At 35.3% G+C, this 14714-nt stretch overlaps 2 long non-coding RNA genes across 2 annotated transcripts; both read left to right on the top strand.

The window, feature by feature from the left end:
• The first annotated feature begins 282 nt into the window (after window positions 1–282).
• On the top strand, window positions 283–1316 carry LOC147500008 (uncharacterized). Its single transcript, XR_015194579.1, has 2 exons — window positions 283–453; window positions 1080–1316. It is a non-coding gene; the product is annotated as an uncharacterized LOC147500008 (long non-coding RNA).
• An 11744-nt stretch (window positions 1317–13060) lies between these two features.
• LOC147500007 (uncharacterized) lies at window positions 13061–14714 on the top strand. Its single transcript, XR_015194578.1, has 3 exons — window positions 13061–13124; window positions 13392–13507; window positions 14579–14714. It is a non-coding gene; the product is annotated as an uncharacterized LOC147500007 (long non-coding RNA).

Genomic DNA, 14714 nt, shown 5'->3' with positions numbered 1-14714 from the left:
TATAAATGTATTTTGGTAGATTTTCTCCGTTTATATGTTTAATCTTAGTAATACAACCACCGGGCCATGACTAGTTGAGCTCTTGGACACTTGACAATCACACACCACAACATGCAGACTCACTCATAGTTAGGCTTTCACTTGACAATCAAGTGTTACTATTTAAAATAGGGATATTCAAACGTGATTAATTGCAGTTCTTCAGTTATATCAGTTGATCATTGTTATGTGTATACCTTCACTTTGTCCTAGCTTTCTTATAGATTGTTATGATTATTTCAGGTTTTGGAGGAGATTAGATTGGGTTTAGAGTTGAACGATTATAGTTTTCAGCAAAGACGCATTGCACATATGCGTTTCTTGGGGGAGCTCTACAACTATGAGCATATAGATTCCTCTGTTATTTTTGAAACACTATATCTGATTCTCGCTTTTGGCCATGGGACATCGGAGGTATGAAATTGTAAATTTTCTTCTGATAAACTTCTTTGAGTAGAACTTGGTACTTTTCAAATAGTTGTAAAAGATAGAAGGAATAGCCGAAGGATAAAGGTTATGACAAAGGATATTCCGCTCCTGTTAAACAGTAGCAAGAGATAGAAGGAATAGCCGAAGGCAGGACTTCTTGAATCCTAAATCATAGGTAGGGGGTTAAAAATCTCATTATAGGTTGGTCGATACCTTTACATCTGACTCTGCCATCTGTTGGAACTGCTTTTTGTAGTTGAGCTTGTTTGCTTGATTTACTTGATGTTTAGCCTTGCTTATTTTATTGTTTCATTGGTGATAACTTTATGACCGCGAGGTTTTTAATGGTTTGGCATTTACATGTACAATTTAGTTCAAAATCTATTAGTTTTTGACTATTTTTGTCTTCTTATTTGATCTGTACCTTCATGAATGTGATCGAGTTATAACTTTGATAAGTTCTTTCTAAGCTTTTAGCCATGGACACCAATTTACGCATATAGGAGGTGCATAGTTTCACATGCATTGCCAACTTGAGTGTATATTAGGTTTATTAATGTTTCTAATAAATTTACTTACGTGATTTTTTTTTTTTTAATTTGTTGTGCCAGATTGGTCGATTGGTCGCCAGAAGTAGTAGAATCAAGAAGAAGCTCCGAGTGGATGCTGCTCAAATTAGCATGTTATAGACATTATTTGTGGAATTTTAGTTTTGAATAATTCGTCTAAATTTAGTTGAACGTTGTTAAGATTATGTGAGACGATGTTTTTTCGCAAAAAATAGTTATGTGAATTCTTTAAGATCTTTTGTATTGAATGATTTAGTAATGAAATTCATTTTGTTATGATTTGTAGTGAATTGTTATAGGGTTACTGTGTTCTATAAAAATTATTTTGGGTAGGATTATGTAAATGGAAATGTACAGGTATATGTATGAATTGCACCATTTGTAATGCTAAATGCGTCCCAAATAAAGCACAGGAGTTTATATCATTTGCAACAATTTTGGTGTAGCTAAAAGCTTTGATTCTACAGTACTGTAGACATCTTTTGCCACGCCAAATGTTCAGCTAAATATTTAAATTTCCCGCACTATGTAGGCAAATATTTAAACTTTCCGCAACTGAAATAGTGTTGCAAAAGGTTGCCTTTTGCGACGCCTAGTTGTGTAGCTAAAGGTATCACTTTTGCAACGCCATCCTAGTTGTTACAAGCTCTCTTTTGTGACGCCATGCGTTGCAAATAGTTTGAAAAATTTTTTGCAATTAATTTAATTTTAATAAATGAAGTAGCAACGGAATTAGTGTATTAGCAGCACCCTAAGGCGTCGCAACAAACTAGGAACATTTGCCACGCCACCTTTGGCGTTGCATTTGAGTATTTTAGACACACTTTTTAGCTACGCCTTTGCAACGCCATCTGGTGCGTTGCGACAGATCTTTTGCCACGCTCAAAGGCGCCTTTAGCGATGGAGTATGGCGCTGCTAAAACCATGCTTTGTTGTAGTGATCCCTTTACACTCCACATGCTTATAGTTCTACATAATTGGGTTGCCGCGAGATCCCATATCCCACGGCAGGCAGTTGCCGCGAGATCTCACAATCCACGACATTGGGTTGCCGTGAGATCCCATATCCCACGGCAGGCTGTTGCCGCGGAACATTTTTTTTTTGTGTTTTTTGTTTTTTTTTCACTTCAAATTTTGCATATTGAACACACACGACATATGAATACCTCATTTTCTTCTTTAAAGCTTCTTTATACACTCCAAGAACAACACTAAAACCATGACAAAAAAATGTATAATCGATGCATAATTTTGTTATCTCGCGACAAATATTTTCATATGTTATAAGAAATTTTTTGATCAAATTAATGAAGAAGAATCTTGATAATTAACACAAACAAAAACTCCATTTTAGTGAACACAACCATCTCGCGATAACTAACTTTTTTTACTGTGGCTATTAAAAAAAATTTAAAAGAAAAAAGAACTCACGACAACCACCTTCCGTGGGATATGGGATCTCGCGGCAACTTGATGCTCTGGATTGTGTGATCTCGCGGCAACTTCTTGCTGTGAGTGTTTTTTATGTGATTAATAGAGGGGTGCTAGTACAATTGAATTGGTCAAAGGGGTGCCAATTCTATAAAGTGGGGTATCGCGGGAGGGTTGTTATCTAAACAAATCAAGGCAGCCGTAAATGATAAATTTAAACATGTGAAGATATTACATTAATCGAACCTCAATAGCTAAACTCATTCAATTAAATTAGGGTCCTATTACTGTAGTTTAAATTTGTGTTGGGCAGACTCCAAAAAAAAACAATTATTACAAGTGTGTCATTGGTTTCAAAAAATCTAAAAAAAAAACAATTATTACAAGTATGTCATTAGTCCCCAAAAAATTGAATTCGCAACTCCAAACTTAAACGACCCGGCTAGGTGGTTTGGACTAAGTCCCAAATGACTTGGCCACACCGCTTGGGACTTAGTCTAAACAACCCGGCCACACCGGTCAAGAGCCCAAAAAACAGAACTTTATATTTTTTCAAAGTTCAAATCCCAAACGACATGGCCACATCGTTTTGGACTAAGTCCAAACGGTGTGGCCATATCGTTGGAGACTTAGTCCAAACGGTGTGGCCATATCGATGGGGATTTTTCTAAGTCCAAACAGTGTGGCCATTTTTTTCTAAGTCCAAATCCCAAACGACATGGCCACATCGTTTTGGACTCAGTCCAGATGGTGTGGCCATGTCGTTTGAGATTTGAACTTTGAAAAAATTTAAAGTTTGCTTTTGGGCTCTTGACCGGTGTGGCCGGGTCGTTTGGACTAAGTTCCAAACGGTGTGGCCAAGTCGTTTGGGACTTAGTCCAAACGTCCTAGTCGGGTCGTTTAAGTTTGGAGTTTCGAATTCAATTTTTTGGAGACCAATGGCATACTTATAATAATTTTTTTTTTTAGATTTTTTTAAACCAATATCACACTTGTAATAATAGTTTTTTTTGTGGGAGTCTGCCCAACACAAATTGGGTTCGTAATTAACAAATACCTTAATGTGTTTAACCCCAATTGCACTAAATTAAGAGTATTAAATTAAACCTTAAAGTTGATTCACAGTTATCAACAATAAGTTATCAAACAATTAAGAGATTGGAGATTCAGATTCTACGATGGGTTGATATTCTTGGTATGGTGCTCTGCTGCTCGTAACCATCACTTGGATCACTATTTGTGCAAAAGCTAAGGTTTGGTGAATGGATAGGAATTGTTTATGGAGACTGCAATCCTTATGGTGATTCCTCATTGTTTTGTACCCGTTTGAACTTGTCCTGGAATGTTGATTCTCACTGTATCAAGGATCGCTAACATTAGTGGTGCAGACGAATCATATCTGTTGAAGGGCCACTGCTCTGAGTTAGTGTTACGAGAGTTACGAATTTATGATGCTAGACCATGGAATCTGAAAATTTAAGCATGAAATTTTGATTAGTTTTTAAGGGTATTTTAGTCATATATGTGAAATGAGAAGAGTTTGCAATGCAACTCACATCACCATTTCTCACGGCCAATTAGCATGCCGTCCTATCTAATTTACAGAATGTATTGATTGTAAAAAATTAGAAGTACCATGTATTTTTGAGCAAGAAAAAAAGTACATTGCTTAGGTTTGTTTCAACTGTACTAATTTCAGCTTTGTTTTCTTGTTTTATGATTGTAAGAATTTACCTATTGATTAATACAATTAGGACAGTTTTATGTAAAAAAAAAAACTAACTCCTAACATCGGTCAATTATAGAAGGGTATAAGAGAGAAGAGAACTTATTTCGTGTTGGAGATAACAAGGCCACGAGTCACGACCCAAGCAGAACATGCCCCCAAATGTAAAAGTAGATGAAGCCTAAATTCAAATCCTAGAATCAGCCTATCACTCAGGTATGGCTTATATGGCTTCCAAAAGATTTCACAACAGATTAGGGACAATAGATTGGAGAAAGTGGCTTCGTGTTCTAATAGTCAGTTAGTAGTTAACAAACTGATCTTTGTTGGAGAATAGTTAGTTTGGACTGCAACACGTACTCAGCCCATTTGCTAACTGAGATTGGGTCTCCAAGTCCTAGAAGGGGCGACTGGGTGACTTACATATCTTCATCAAGTGTCTTAAGATCAATCAATGGGCAAGTTAAGCAATATAACACCCAATCATGTTAAATGGGAAATAGAAAAAACCAACAATCATGTTCGATCTTCAGACAACACCCAAAAGAATTTCATAACACGTACGCCGCTAATTCATTAAAATGGCAAATTCTTCAAAAAAGAGGAAAAAAATATTTATACTCAAACTCTCAAAGTAACAGTACCATGTTCTACATTGTGGTAAAGATTTACTTAATCATTCAAAATGCATTAGAAGATATTCGTAAGAATGCACTATAATCTGAGGCACAGTAAAAATGACAAAAACTTTAGTTTTAAACCACCACACAAAAACAAAGGGCAGTAGTAAACATAGTCTAAAGCAGAAACTATTATATAGAACATGAACGCCATAAAAGCTCTATTTCCTCGTTTCTTCATCTTCACGAGCATATATGCACCCTCCTCGCTCTAGGGATCATCACTTTTTCCATAATAACTGTATGTTGAAAATGGTACAAAAAAATAAAGAAAGATTGCCGAGAGAACTCTATAAAGAGGTTGGACGTACGGATCAGTGACTGTATACCACTTGACTTTGGCCTTGGCCTTTTTAAATGAAGTAGTGGTCCTTTTAATTTGAAGTGGATTAACAGTGGGCTTAGTCCAGTTGGAACCGGAAACTGAACCATTAAGTTGGTTCAGTTAGAAATTAACCAGTTTCTACTATAGGTCGGGTTTGTTTGGGTTTGATAATTTAGGAACAGAAAAGTACCTCATTATTCCTCTAAAGCTCCATTCATAAGACGGTGGCATTGGTGGAGTCGTTAGAGGAAAGAGAATATTGACAAGCTCAGCATTACCATTTGAAGCTGCAATTTCTACCGGTCTTAGCCAAACCTGTTAAAAAAAATAAAAAAATAATTATGATAGGTCCTCTCAGTGTGTACGTATACCATAAGGAGAGAGAGAGAGAATCTCCCATACAGCATAGGTTCTAAGATCTGGGGAAGCTCCAGCTTTCAACAAACGATTCACAATATCAATGTTTCCTTGAGAAGTTGCCAGAGCCAACGGAGTTACACCACGTGAAATAGCATCCGCATCAGCACCAGCCTATCCAAATGTCAATATCAAACCAAGTATTTATTAGACATAGGCACCGAGAAATAATCAAGCGTGTAAGTAGGACTATATATACGTAATACCTATTTAGCATAACTTTAAAGTATATCATCAAGCTTTAACAGAAGTGAGTGCAATCAGACATTGCATTTAAGAAATAAAGCCATACTCGCAATGAAGCTGGAAGTTATAATGTTTTCATTCATTTGGGAAGATAAATAAACAGTTAATACCTAATAAGCTACTGACCATCTTATGCAGTTGTGCATGTGAAATGGGTAATAAGACTAATAACTTTCTTACTTCCACTAAATGTTCAATAGATTCCATGGATTTTGCCACAATTGCTGCCCCCAAGGCAGTATGGACATTGTAGAAATAAAATTCTGTCTGCAAAGAACAACAATAATTGAGTATCAAGATATGAAAATTAATGTACAACGAAAAAGGAAGAAGCAATTGTCACACTACTTCCAAGCCTTCTCCCAGAGCAGGAAACTTACATTCGCATGGTAATCCAGCAACTGCTTTACTGCCCCAGCCTCCCCTACAGTAGCAGCCCTTTGCAAGGGACTTCCAGAAGTTGAGAGGCCATCCACATTCATAAGTCCCGTTGCAAGTAAGAATTGGAGTAAGCCTTCATCTCCTGCATGTGTACATCCCAGGGATTTGACAAGTGATCAATTGAAAAAATTAACATCACTAAGTATAAATAGTGTTTCATCTGATCACTAGTACGCAAATTTTCTGTTATTCCTCACATTTGAAGATTCTGTACTTAAACAAATGCAAGTGAATATCTCAAACCATAGAAAAAATTTGAGTTCCATGGGCTTCTTTGACAGAGAGAATGTAAACTTAAGATGTCATGTAAAGTTAAGATGTCATGGCCATCTGTCGCTGAGAGAGGAAGGGGAACATTGTATCACCATATCTTATTAATTACACAATCAGTCTTTTATTGTGAATGCTACACTACCTGCAGGCACTTTATGGTTCAAGTGATCACATTGTGTAGCTACTTTTGGTACTAGTCAGTAATATCTAAGCAAGTCGTTAATTTAAGATGGAAATAAATAGTTATTCTAGAAAAAAAAATAGTTAATTTAAGATGTAATGGCAGTATTCTAGACTTCTAGTTACAAATTATTTCCATACCGGAGCAATATTAGGTGTAGGAATATATATCCGTAAACAATAATTGTAAGCACTTGGATTTATCCTAAATATCAGTAGTCATTTCAATGAAAATTTTAGCAAAGAAAATACCTCTTTCTGCCGCATAATGTAATGGGCTGAAGCCTTTCTCATCCCCTACATTAACATCAGCGCCACTTTCGGAAAAGGTATGACACAGTGCTCAAATGGCCACCCATACATGCCCAGATTAAGGGAGTTGCACCTATAACATCATAACCATTAACAGTTACGTTGTTTTTCATCATTGCTTGAAGGGAAATCAAACATTGACAGGCATTCCATATCAACACTTATTTCTTTGAGATATCACTTGTTAAACACTAGTTTTGCATACACAATACACAACGCACAAACATAAAAAAAACTAATACGATTAATATTGAAGGACAGTTCTCACCATTAGTTGATTTACAATCAATAAAATCTTTATTAGTGACATCAGGGCCGCCGGCTCAACTATATAGCAAAGTAGGCCTCCGCTTAGGCACGTAGCCCAAGGCCCCCCACAATATAATCCAGCTATTGAAATAAAGAAAAAAATTAAAACCAAAAGCCACTATTGTTTTTCATTTATTTTTAACTGTTGGATAAATGTTTTTACATTGGCTGGAAACCATAAAATCACGTTAAAGTAGTGTTAAACACTTAAACTCCTTCAGTTCCCTCGCCTTCTCAAACGAAAAATAGCACACCTCCATAACTAATTAAAGTTCTTCATCACCCAATGACAAATAATCAAGTATATATACGCCAACAATTCAATCTTACCTATATTATTTTTTTGCTTTCTATATGGTTTTTCTCTATAATCTCGTTCTCTCTCTCTCAATATTTGTTTTATTTGGTGTAGAATTATTCTGCTCTCTCTCTCTCTCTCTCTCTCTCTCTCTCTCTCTCTCTCTCTTTTGTTAAATAAATAAATCCATTGAAGTTTCAAATTTGTACGAAGACTATTCAAGAAATAAAAAAGATAAAGTTTGGATCATATGAAATAACGTAAACAAATCAATAACATGTTGTGAGAAAAAAAAATGTAACAATTTTTATTTATTAAAGTAGTGTTAAACACTTAAACTCCTTCGGTTCCCTCGCCTTCTCCAACAGAAAATAGCACACCTCCATAACTAATATAATTTAAGTTCTTCATCACCCCATAACAAATAATTAAGTATAACACCAACAATTCAATCTTACCTATATTATTTTTTTGTCTGGTTTTTCCCAATAATCTCTTTTTCTTTCTATATTTGTTTTATTTGGTGTAAAATTATTCTGCATTCTCTCTCTCTATTTGCAATTCTTTCTTAAATAAATCTATTAAAGTTTCAACTTTGTGCGAAGACTATTCAAGAAAGAAAAAAGAAAAAACTGGGATCATATGAAATAATGTATACAAATCAATAAGATGTTGTAAGAAAAAAAATTAAAAAAGATGTAACAATTTTTATTTGTTGAAGTAGTGTTAAACACTTAAACTCCTTCGGTTCCCTCGCCTTCTCCAACAAAAAGTAGCATGCTTCCATAACTTATTAAAGTTCTTCATCACCCTATAACAAATATTCAAGTATATATAACGCCAACAATTCAATCTTATCTATATCATATTTTTGCCTTTTATGGTTTTTCCCTATAATCTCTCTTTCTTTCTATATTTGTTTTATTTGGTATATAATTATTCTGCATTCTCTCTTTCTATTTGCAATTTTTTGTTAAATAAATCAATTGAAGTTTCAAGTTTGTGTGAAGACTATTCAAGAAAGACAAAAAGAAAAAGTTGGGATCATATGAAATAACGTAAACAAATCAATAAGATGTTGTGAGAAAAAAAAATAAAAAAAATGTAACAATTTTTATTAGTATATATTAATCATAGAAGATTCCCTATTTGAACTTTGCTTAGGGCCCCCGATTATCTTGAGCCGCCCCTGAGTGACATCCAAAACATCCTCGGCTAATTTCACCAAATATTGGCATATATGGGTTTGCCCATTCGCAGCTGCAAAATGCATAACATTACGACCTTCATTATCTGTGATCCCCATTAGGGTTTTGAGAACCCCCTTTTCTTCTTCAACAAGATCGACAGCTAAATCTATACAAAGACACAAAAACATACATCACTCCAAGAAAACTAACTATAAATAAAAGAAACATGGGTAGTAATCAATAAAGAATCATCTAACCTTTGAAAAGGTTTAACTTCCCTCTTGAAGCAGCTTTGAAAAGCCTGTATACTCTTTGATCTGTAAACAAAATAAAAAATAAAGAAAAAGAAGAAGAAGAAGAAGATCGAAGAAGAAGTGTTAGTTAGAGGCTGAAATGGGGAATGGGATATTCAGTATTAAAAATGTGTACGTGACAAAATATACAAACCAAGATTTGAGTATGGGCTCGGTGAATGACGAGGTTTCTTGCTGGAAGAAGAGGTGGCCATGAAGGAATTAAAAGAAGCGCTTAAAACTTAAAAGTGACAAAAAAGCAAATGGGCAACATGTCCCGGTCACAACTATCTATATATCGGCAAGATTCTAGAAGCATTTCCCATGGGCCTTGGCGATGCTAATGTTTCTTTTGGGTCGGGCCTAGGCATCCACTAGTTTTCAGAACATGTTATCATGAGTCATGACGGTAAATATAGAAGAAGCTCTAAAGCACGGACGCACCTACCAATGGGCTGTGTCCACGTCAGAAACGCATCGGACACGGATGCGGCATGGACGCGTGTCGGACGCGGTCAACACAATCAACACGCAGTCAACTAAACCATACATGGGTCAAAACGCAGTCAAGACGCGGTCAACATGGTCAGGACGCAGATTTTGACCCAAAAAAATAAAAAATAAATCAAAATAATATTGAAAAACTCAATTTTTTTATTTTTTGTTTTGTTATTATGACATTTTTTAAAGTTTGATTAAGAAATATTAAAGTTAATTTTGTGGCTATTTATCTTTAATAGTTTTAAATTTATGAATGTTGATATATTTAATTTAGTTTTTAATGTTCTATTTATATAAAATAAAATTATAAATATTAATTAATTTCCACGTCCTTTGCTGCGTCCGCGTCCTACTTTTTTGAGATATAACCGAGTCGCTGCGTCTGTGTCCGCACCCGCGTCAGTGTCCGCGTCCGTGCAACATAGAGAAGAAGTCAGGCACTAGCGCAATAGCAATCCAAATATGATATTATGGATGCTAGAAAGAAATTGGACATCGTCATAAAACATCTCAATTAATAGAGTACACCATAATTAATATGGACATTTAAATTGGACCAACTTTTTTTCTACCACTAAATACCCTTGATAAAATATTCAACCAAATTATTCAATGTCTTTAATTAAGAAGGACTACTTCGTCATTTCAAAATTTACTACCATTTATACCTTTAAGATTACATAGTAACTTAAGTGGAAATTCATGTGTAAATTCAAGTGGAAAATCAACTACACGTCACTATTCAATTGTTCGCGAGTTACGCTTCACATTAATACCGAATTCAATTACTAGGAAACCAAACGTCTTTCTCTCTCTCTCAAATCTCCCCTCATTCACTCTCAACATTTTCAACACCATTAAAACATTGACCCTTCTCTTCATTTGGTCAAGATCATTCTTCTCCAAAACTGAAAAGGCTCGAAATTAACTAACAAAGTTTTCTTTCCATCTTTATCTCATCGTTGCAATCATCAGTTTTCTTCTTTTTTTCACAACATCTTAATACTGCTTCAACACCAACAACAACTATTCCTCCTGCTACGTACTGACGTTCATGAATTGCTCGAGTGTCCTGTTTGTACCAATTCCATATTCATCAGGTTAGTGTTAATGACTTTTGAGTTTTGTGAAATTTGGTTTTTGCATGTTTTGGTCAGTGGGTGTCTTCATTCTTCGAAGGCACAATATGGTGGCCAATCTTATGTTACAATTGTTGAAGAATTTCTTTTTCTACCTTCTTTTGGTATTCACCCTGTTCCCATTTACTATATATATATATATATATAATCTCTATGACTAAATATGATATATATCAGCTCAAAACCTTTATCGGATTAATTTCAGGACTATCCAAACTCCTAAGTATTATTTGTATGTGTTACAGCCCTCACACTGCCGTTCAAGTTCAATTCCGCAAGGTTCATACTGAACTTAAAATAGCAAGCTATGGGTGAAATTGATACAAAATCAATTGAATCGGTTCAAGCTGCACTTTCTTTGTTTGGGCAGAAAAATGATCAAAGAAAGCATATGTCAATAAGCACTACTGAGGTACAATTTACAAAGTTTAATGTGAGTTCATGGTTAACACTTGGTTGGAACTGTATAATTAGACCATTAATGTGCTATTACTGTGACAGGATCGACCTTGATGTTGGTCTACCCAATATATTCAGATGTTGTTCGTGATTAATGATTTAAGACAATTGATTTTCCTCATTTTTCAAGGTAAGATGAGGTCTGAGAATCAGGAGCTTCTGCTAACAGACTTAGCCAACTACAAGGTGCAAGTGGAAGTAAAAGAATATGCTTACAAGCGAGCTCTTCTCAAGCTCGAATCATATAATGTAACTGTTGATGAACTGTCTGCTCAGCTAAAGAACTGTGAGGCTGAAAGAGACCAAGCCATTGAAGATTCCAAAGTAGCATGAGAACAGATTGACAAACTTGAGTCCAAGGTCAAGGAGATGTCTGATATGCTCCTTGAAGCTGGAGACGCTCAAGAGCAGCTCATCCATGTAATAAATGAGTTGAATGCAACTAAGGAAGAGTTGTGCAATGCTAAAGCTGAACTTTCTGCCGCTGAGGAATCAAAGGTTTCTGCCATGAAAGAAGTGGAATTAATGGCAACAACTGTTGACATGGAGAAGGAAAAGACCGAGGAGCTTTTGAGGTGCGTCTCTGAATTTAATGATGTTGTTCTTCTATCAAAAGTGGCTGCAATTGAAGCAGAGAACAAGTACTCTATAATTTTATCAGAGAAAGAGAAAGAATTGCGGGTGGCAGCAGTTCATGCTCAGGAGTAGTTGGAAGAGATGAGAAAACGAACCGAAATGATGCAAGATTTGGAGAATCATTTGTCAGAGAGGACCCTATTTATTGATTCTTTACAATCAGAACTGGAACAAGTAAAAGAGCTCCATGCTTCATTGGAGAAAGCTGCATCTAATGCCATGGATAACTTGGACAAACTAAGATCAGAGCTAAAGCTACTGGAAAAAGAGAGCTCTGATCAAGCAAGTTACATGATATCATTGGAAACAGAGCTAAGGCAATCAGAAGTAGAATTAAAAAGTGCAAAAGAGGAATCCATCCTTTTGAATCATGAGCTTGATATGCTTAGAAGTGAAATACTGAAGGCAAAGAGTGATACTGATGAAATCGGTGGAAAAGAGTCCGCAAGACAGGTTGAAATTGCATTACTTAAAGCACATGTTCACAAAGGGAGGGCGATGATTGCAGCAGCTGAGGCCGACGAAGAAAGGGCAAAGAGTGTTAAATTTGGACAAAATATTGTTGTGAAACAACTAGCAATGGAAGCAGATAAAGCCAAAAAGGAAACTGAAAAGGTTGAAACGAGAAATGGAGAAAGTAGATACAGAAGAAGAAATTGAGAGCTTTACCTTGGTAAACCAAACGGAAAAAAAGAAGCGGAAGATGGATTAGGAAATTTTACCTTTGTCAATCTCCAAGCTTCTGCATATACTTAATATCTAGAACTCGAAAGAGATGACAGTGAAGCCCATGTTACAATTTCAGCGAAGGAATATAATATGAATCCTTGGTCCGTAAAGTCGAGGGAGCGGAACCGGGTTGCACCATCATCACCTCATGTTACATCACACTTAATTGATTATTCTGATACGGGGCGCAAATTGCATGGTTTGAAGACGGACCTTGAAGCTACAGAGTTTGAGATTAGGGAGCTCAAGTTCGTTGCAAAGAACGCTGTGAACAAGGCTGAGCAAGCTGAAAAAGCTAAGACAGTCGTTGAAGCTCAACTGAGGAAATGGAGAGAGCAAAAGCAAAAGAGAAGGGAAGCAGCAGCTAAAGAATTAGCTCCTAAAGGAAGCAATCTTCCGAAAACCAATGTTGCTACATATAATAAGACTCCTACACCATATCAACATTGAAGATATCGTTTTCTTCTGACATGATTATTGGAGAAAGAGAGTTTAGAAAGAGGTATGTAATTTCTCATATGATTTTTTTTTTTTTTTTTTTTATTTGAGTTTATTATTTATTATTTATTATTTATATATTTTACAAAAGGCGGTTTTGCTATCTCAAAGTGGGTTTTTTTGACTGTCGATCAATTTCCCAATTTAAGTTTGCTCCATATAATTTGGTTTAATGTAGCTGGTTACGGTCATACCTGATGATTCATTACTTTTGTATGATGTGTTTTAGAAGCTCAAGCTCATGAATATTGTTATTGTGAATATAGTTAAGGTGACTTCAGATCATCATGAAGAAGTGATTAAGGTTGGGATCAATCCATCATTGAAAGAAAGTGAGTCATTTCAGAAGTTTCTCTATGTCATTGCAGGCTATCCAGGTGATGTCAGGTACTACTGAGAATGTATTCTATAATAGTTATTTATTTATATTTTTTCTAGAAAAAAATGAATTCATCTTAAACATTACAAGGAGTCACCTTGGTTCAAGCAGCAAAGTTTACAGGTTCGGTATCGATTGCAAATAGTTTTTGTAATATATTTATTGCTTTTGTAATAATCTGTTTGCATCAGTTTTTTGGCTTCGTATAATTGCAATACGTATGTTTTTGTACGACTTTGATAATGTATGTTGCTGATCAACACTTAACTTAAGACTATTGAAAGTTGTAATTTTTTATGATTTAGTGTACCAATCGCTCTATTGAAAGCCAAATTGTAACCTACGCAAACAGTCAATAATTTCATAGTTTATTTCTTTAGTTCTCTTTTTTTAGTTAATGTTTTGTGATTTTACTTCATTTGTTTTTTTTGGTCAAGTTTTTGGCATGTACTGCATGCAATTCGCTGGTACTAATTCATTGTATAGAGAGAATGGTCAGATTTTCAGCATAATTATTTAATCAATAACGCCATAAAAAAGAAGAAGAAGAAGAGAGATTGCATTGGCGTGTCTCAAGCTAACAATCATTGTTGTCTGGTTGAATTAGATGACTTAGTACTTATTCCTAGGTCTTTGCTTTCTATATATGGAAGATTTGGTCAGCTACGTCGTCTATCAAATTGCATAGTTGCAAATTTTGAATAATTTACGGGAGTACTCCTTTCAATGTTAGATTTGGTGCTTGAGGTTCAGGAAGTATAGGCTTTCAATGCTCAAGAAAGACCATTGATGACAGATACTGCCATGCGGCCTATTGCATTAATTACTTAAACAGTGATTGGGGTAATAATAAAGTTTTTTTTTCAATGGATAGTAAAAAAAATTATTTGCCATTTGTTTTTCTTTGCAATTTACTTAATTTTTTATAGGTCTTCCAACCTTGCGATTATTAAATAAAACTTGCTGAAACTTATTCTATGACGAAAAAGTTTATTCATTGTCTTGAGTGTCTTTGTAAGACTCTTTGGTTCCTACGACTCTTTGAGTGCTTTAGCTATTGACATGCTTTCCAAATGCAGCAGATTGGATGATTCGGTTTGGCTATTTGAAGACGTATATGTATGGGATGTGGCACTCTACAATTCCATTATTATGAGATGTACAAGGAAATAAGGTTATGAAGAGGTTGCTTTTCAGTTTGTTGTCTCGACCTTG

This window comes from Coptis chinensis, chromosome 5 (genome assembly GCF_015680905.1).
Source record: "Coptis chinensis isolate HL-2020 chromosome 5, ASM1568090v1, whole genome shotgun sequence".
In the NCBI taxonomy this organism is placed as follows: Eukaryota; Viridiplantae; Streptophyta; class Magnoliopsida; order Ranunculales; family Ranunculaceae; genus Coptis; species Coptis chinensis.
Note: the sequence above shows the minus strand (reverse complement) of the source record. Positions and strands in the feature narration are given on the sequence as shown.